Genomic DNA, 7007 nt, shown 5'->3' with positions numbered 1-7007 from the left:
GTGCTTAATTTATTAATTAAATTGATCAGATGTACATATGTATGGGAATAAATATAGTATGTGTAGCATTCAGTACTATCTGTGGTTTTAGGCATCCACTGCGGGTCTTGGAACTTGTCCACTGTGGAGAAGGGAGGACTACTGTACCTTTATTGTTTAGTTGGATTTTCTGTGACTTGCTTCTGAAATCATGCTAATAGAACAGATGTGAATGCAACAAAAAGCCTTAGATTTGCCACATCCTCATTCTATTGCCCACAGGCAGACAGCACCTGGAAGCCCTCTCTGTCAGGCTCTGCCGTCCCAGAGCTGGCCGTGCTTTCTACTAGACGACACAGTTGGAGTGGGTGAATCAACAGAACGTTTCCACACTTCAGGTTATTCATTTTATGCGAAATGTATTTGGCAAGATTTTTACATCGTTTAGTAAAAGGAGCTGCACAGGATATATAAATAATACATTTTGGTTTATAGCAAATGAGAACATGAAAATACTTAAGTGTTTTCAACTATTTGTTCCAGAAACTGACTCTGTAACATAATTTCTGACAATCATTTTCTCTCTATTCCTCAAACCCTTTTTTGATTTTCTACATGGTTCAAAACCTAAATATCATAAGAATATCACATTTGGGAAAGATAAAAAGTCATTCAATCCCACTATGCATCTGATATTTGAATTCTTCCTACAATAGCCTCACTGAAAAATTGTAATGTCTTTTTATTATCCTCCTAGTGATAGGGAACTCACTTCCATTTGGGATGCCTGCTCTATATTCAAAGAGTTTTGTATGAAAAATTCTGTTTTCAAAGTTAAAATACCTCCCCTTGTATATTTTATATGTTAATTCTACCCACTGGCACCACAGAGAAGTTTAATTTTTCTATGTAATAGTCTTTAATGTTTGAAATCAGTCACTTTCTTCTGGTCTCCCCAATTCTTATCCACAGATTTTTAAAAACCTCCATTCTTCCAATTGCTCTTCAGACAGAAGATAACTTTGCAATTTCTACTCCAACCTGCAAATTGCTAGGGTGAATAATATGAATTTACATATTTGAAAACTTCAGAAAAAGTCAACAGAATAAATAAGAAGAATACAATGCCTGGTTACAAGATAAACTTTTGAAAGACAATGATAAAGAGAAAATCTTGAAAGCCATCAGAAAAAATACACGTATTAAATATCGAAGAAGAATTATTCAAATTGTTGTAGAATTCTTATGAAAAACAGTAAAGACCAAAAAAGAGTGAATCAACATCTTTAAAGTGAGTGCTGAAAGAAAAGTTATCAGCCCAAATGCTACATCCTGTGAAAATAGTCTTCAAAAATGAAGAAGGAAAGAGATTTTACAAATAAAGGAAGACAGATTATTTTTTTTTAATCTCTAGCACATAGTTGCTCTATGCAAAGCCTTAGGTACATTAGAAAGTTACACGATACAAACAGTAAGTTTAAGGTCAGAATGTGTACATTAAAACCAGTTAAAGTGAAAAATATTGACAAAGATAATTATTAGAGATAAAAAGGAATAATTCATAATAATGAAAGAGTTGATTTATAAGAAAGACAATTATAAATGGGTATATAGCCAATAACAAAAATCCAAAGTTCATAAAGCTAAAGTTGACAAAAATTAAAGGGAAAAAATAGGCAAACCTATATTAATGATTGTAGATTTTAATGGCCTTCTCAAAAATTGGTAGAACTATGCAAAAAAGTCAGCAAGGATATAGAAAATCTGAATATTATCAACAACATTGACCTAATAAATACGTTTCTTCATCTATGTATCTAGCATCATTGTCCGAATAATAAGCAGAGCTGTCACAAGATATAAAAACATTTCCTGTTTATTTGGCCCTGACGTCCTACTAAATCAGGGATGAATTTCCTTCAGCTTGCTTCTAAGATTCAACTCCAGGACTTCTGACCCTTATCTTAGTCTGTAGTCTCTGTTTGTATGTCACCAGGACTTCACCCTTCGACTAACAGGTCCCGCCTCTGGTCCCACAAATATTTTCTTCCTGGTTACCTGAAAATTTCTCTCTCTTTTCCTTCCTTCATTCCTGAATATTGGCGGTGGATACACAGACAGTTGGTAAGTATAAAGCTGAACCCAAGATAGTGACATTTTAGCTGAAATAGTTTTATACTCCATTATCTGACTTGTATAACAACACTTCAGCACACGTGAACTTAGCTTTATTAAATTGATGAAGAACGGAAAAGCTTTCACAGTAGCAGAAAAGTGATATCTGAGAGTCTGTTTAGCAGGGGTATCTATTCCAAATCATTACTAATGGCTAGGTGTTCCCATTCATAGAGAGATAAGGTTTGTAGTCCTCCTTTTGAAATTACTTCTCTGTGTGGAGTGTGTCCTTAGTCACATGTGAGAGCAAATGTTCTTCTTATCTGGCTGCAGCAGCAGAGACCTACTACCTCTTCCAACATTTCAGTTTTATTAAACTATTAATTTCATTCAGCATATTCAAGATTGAATTTTTCAGAAGAAAGAGAAATACAAAGTGGAAGACAGTGAAGACCGTGTTTAAACAAAATAAGGACACTACAAACAAAAAGCACAGTAAATTCCTTCAATGTGAGCCCTGGAAGTAACCTTTAAGAGAGTCATGGATTATGTCCCTTTCAAATGCAGTTTAAAATTGAGAATTTTCTATCACAACTGAACTTCTAAAAATCTATGCATTTTAAACACTCTCCATGTCTGGAAAGTAAGCAGAAAAACATGTTGCATTTAGAATATACATTTACTGACTATTACTTCATGAGCATTGACTAATTTGCATTAAGAAGTCACTGGGTGCACAGGATGGTATTAAGCATTTGACAAGGGTAATTCATCAACAAAACTACCTTCCCTTCTCCCAAGAAACTTAGATTCCAAGAGAACAATGTTGAATTGATGTGCATGCATAAAAATTTTAATCTTTGTTTTCTCATCCAGAAAAGGCAATAAAACCCATAATACTCTTCCCATATGTTGTAGCATTTCTATCAGGATGGATGGGAAACAATATGAGCACTGCCATATTTTACTGCTTTGAGACTATTTGATCCAACACAAACATTTTGCCATGGCTCATCTCTGCTTGTAACCCTCCAAGCACACCTCTTTTGGAGTATCCACAAGCCCCTTGGTGTCAGGAGCAAGATTGGTTATAACCTGTCTGCCTTATCTCTTTAGGCAAGTGTAGCACTTGAACTCTCACACTCTGCAGTCTGATCATACGAAGCCCTTATACACTCACGTGCCTTACAGTTTCCTGTCACTCCGAATCTATTCATGTTGCTTCTTTTGCCGGGACTGCTTCTCCTCTTGCCTTTCTTCCCCTTACTTATAGCTTTCTAATGCAACACTGAGCACTGTCAAAGTGTCTCCTTGCACTCCTTCCTGGATGGGATGTGCTCCTTTGTGCTGATCAGTGTACTCAGTATGTATGTTCATTATCGCATTGGTAATGCTTATTTTTGTATTTGTACTTGCATTTGTTTTAAATCCTGTTTCTATTGCTGGAATGTTAACACATAAAATGCCAAACATATATTAAGTGTTAACAAATTTTTCATGAATTAATGTGTGAATTCAACATGTTAGAAATAAGGGAGAGAGATGAAGGAGAATTATTAATCTGTCAACAAAAAGGCATTTAAATTCCTAACTTTCATTTTTAAAAATATTTATGAATACCTGCTATATACACTCAGAGAGCTTAGAATTTCAATTAGGGAAATGACAGTCAGTTTTATATTTTTCAGGGGCAATCACATTTACCCTCCTGATCATCTCCAAGACACTATACCAGGTGTTAGGGATAAAAAGGTGACTGAGGCATGACCTATTACAGCATGGTGATGATAGTACAGTAATAGATACAGATCCCTAAGCAGATAATTGAAATATAATATGATAAATGCTTTAGACAAGGTGTGCATCACTTAGTTTATTTTGTATAACAAGCCACCTCAAACTGTAGTGGTTCACACAATAACCATTTATTTGCTCACAATTCTGTGGATTGCCTGGTTAGTTCGTTAGAGTGTCTCATGTTATTTGGTTAGGAGGCTAGGTGACTTTATGACTTGATGTTCTAGTAGAGCCTCACTCAGATGTCTAGTGGTTGGCTGAGGAATGGAGGGTGACAGGAGTGAATGGGCCAAGCTTTGCTCATCCAACCAGTTGGCCACTAAATGAAGTTTATTAATCCCCCATTCACTAAAGGAAGTCACATGACAAAGCCCGAGGCTGTGTGGGAGGCACTGCCAAGAGGCACCGATGGAATAGGAATTTTAGCAGCCATTTTACAAGCAATTTCTTCTCCATAATTCTTAGCTCTGCTCTCTGGGCATTCGGCTCCTCCCTCTGAGACATTCTCCTTTTTTCATAAAAAAAAATCAATGGCCCAAGATGGCAACTGAGTAACTTTCTAAGTCTACTTCCAATAGAAATTTGGGGGTCCAGAGGCCTCTTTTTCATTCGAAATGACTTAGTTTCATTTAATCTAAGTTGGCAACTCTTTGCTGATAAAACTCCTTTCAAAAATAGATAGCTTTCTATCCACCTTTTAACAAAGTCCATACCCACAATTACTTTCAAGAGTCTCCTGTCTACTTTGTGCAACTTGCTAAGCTACTATGAGGCAATGCTACTTAGAGTCTTTGAAGCCCTTTCGCTCAGCTGTGAGAGTCCACTACACATCATCTTAAATTTTTCGTAAGTCATAATGAAGGGTCTTATAGTCATACCCTTGATTTGCTCTTGATGCAGAGTCCATGTTTTACTGAAAGTGCTCTGAATTTTAAAAACATGTTCAAGTTTTAGTTTACTTTGAGACTCTTCTACTGGTTGGAGAGACTACAAATGAAAATAGTCCAACACATCCTGGCTCCTCAATATTCTATACAAATTCTTCTTGCAAACTAATCAGTCCCTTCTTTAGCTCATCACTCTTTTCCTATTATCATGAAAGAAGCAAATGATATCAAACAGTTTTCCTGAAAATAATTTTGCCAAGGTCTACATTTTTTTTATCTTCCAAATTATGGCCGGTAATAGTTTTACAAACTGTTTCATATTACATAACACATGTCACAATCTTTCTATCCTCCACTAACAGTTGGTTTGCCAATATCCAGACTTCACAAAATGTCTTACAGCTTCTGCCCACTGAATGGTTCCAAAGCTACTGCCACATATTTTGTTTTGTTGTTATGGAAACATCCCAAATCAAGGTATCACTTTCTCTATCAGTTAGCTTTTGCTGGGGAAAAAAAAAAATCACCCTAAATGTAGTCACTCAAAACAATAATTTCTTTCGTTCACAAAGCCCCAATGTACAAGCACTTTAAACATATGCTTCCTTCACGTTTGCTAACATTCCATCAGCCAGCAAGTCACATGGGCAAGCCCAGAGTCAGTGTGAGAAGGCACTAGCAACGGATATAGATACAAGAAAATAAGTGGTTAGCTTTTTTTGCAAAAATCTAACATAAACTATGAGAAGACTGCACATAGAAAAGAAAGGAGAAATTGACTAGTTATTAGAGTAAGACCAAATCCAAGCCACAAAGTTTTCAGAGCACAAATCCAGAGATTTAAATTGAAGGAGGGAGAGGAGAGAGAGAGAGGGAAAGAATATAACTGGGCTGGAGTCTGCCTGATTTGAAAACACTCAGTTTGACTGGCCGCAAACCACGACACGTGGGCACAATGCATCAGATAGAAACAAATAGGTCAGAAAGCAGCTCCCTACCCACTTTATCTTCAGTCTCACTCATCCCAAATTCTATCATTAATGCTGGATACGGCAGTGTTCATTCCAGTGGGTCACCTTTCTGAGGTATTTTGTAGGTCAGTCATTCTTATGGGCTACTTAGAGTCCTAAACACCTCTGATCTCATGTTTTTTCTCTACTCAAGTGTATAGATGCAGGATTTCTCCCTTCACTGTGACTCTACTGAAGACTGACACCCTTGCACTCTGGCTTTGATTATCTTTCAAGATTTAGCCTTGATATCAAAGGTGCCTAAGCCTGGTTTAGCCCTCTCTGACTCTAAGGAAATGTCTATCAAGACATTTACAAACATCAACCTACACTCTACTACTTTGACCTATACTCAGACAATAAGAATCAATTTTGAACATGTTCTCACAAGTATATATTGAGGACCCATTACATGTGAGGTAGAGACCTGTCCTCAATAATGAGTTTGGTGATAAAATTTGAAAGGGATGGAATAGAAAGCATTGCAAAGCAGTCTTTTGCTGAGAAGAGAAATTGGCTTGTGAATGAAATAATTGTCAAATATTTAAATGCATGAATCTAACATGCCCAAATAATATATTTATTTTCAAAATTCTAAGGGAAACAATGACTTTCCAGTATGTCAGTTTGATCATGTCTTAATTTTTGTTAAATAAAAAATGAATATAAATTAAAATGATTATTTTGCTATAGCCAACTCAAGAGAAGGAATTGAGGTGAGGTAAGACCCAGGAAGAATATGGAAGAATCTACTAAACAAACAAACAAACAAACAAAGTGAAAAGGTAAAGGAAAGGAAGAAAAAGTAAAGATATTCACTATTACCCAGCATCTTTTATAGACCTTGGCATACAGTAAGAAACAGTAATGACTTATTACTTAATTATTCAATTCAAGAATTAGAGATCAGTTAACTCCCATGCCACAACCCTTTTCTCAACTAAACTGGATTCTGAAGATGACATCCTATTTAGCCTGCGGTTTACGCAGCAAAATTAAATTAGGAAACCTGTGCTATGCCATGGCTACACTCCGCTCCGTCCAGGGAACTAGAGTCCGATCTAGTTATTAAAATTTTGTAAGCCGTATAAGCTAAGAAAAACAGTAGTCTCACATTTGTACAGCCTTCCCCAGAAAGAGTTTATGAAATCAACTTCACAATATAGCCTAAACTTATTAAACGTGGTGCCATAGTTGTCAAACTGGTACATCTAGTGAC

Source organism: Pteropus alecto, unplaced genomic scaffold (genome assembly GCF_000325575.1).
Source record: "Pteropus alecto unplaced genomic scaffold, ASM32557v1 scaffold166, whole genome shotgun sequence".
NCBI classification, from domain to species: Eukaryota; Metazoa; Chordata; class Mammalia; order Chiroptera; family Pteropodidae; genus Pteropus; species Pteropus alecto.
Note: the sequence above shows the minus strand (reverse complement) of the source record.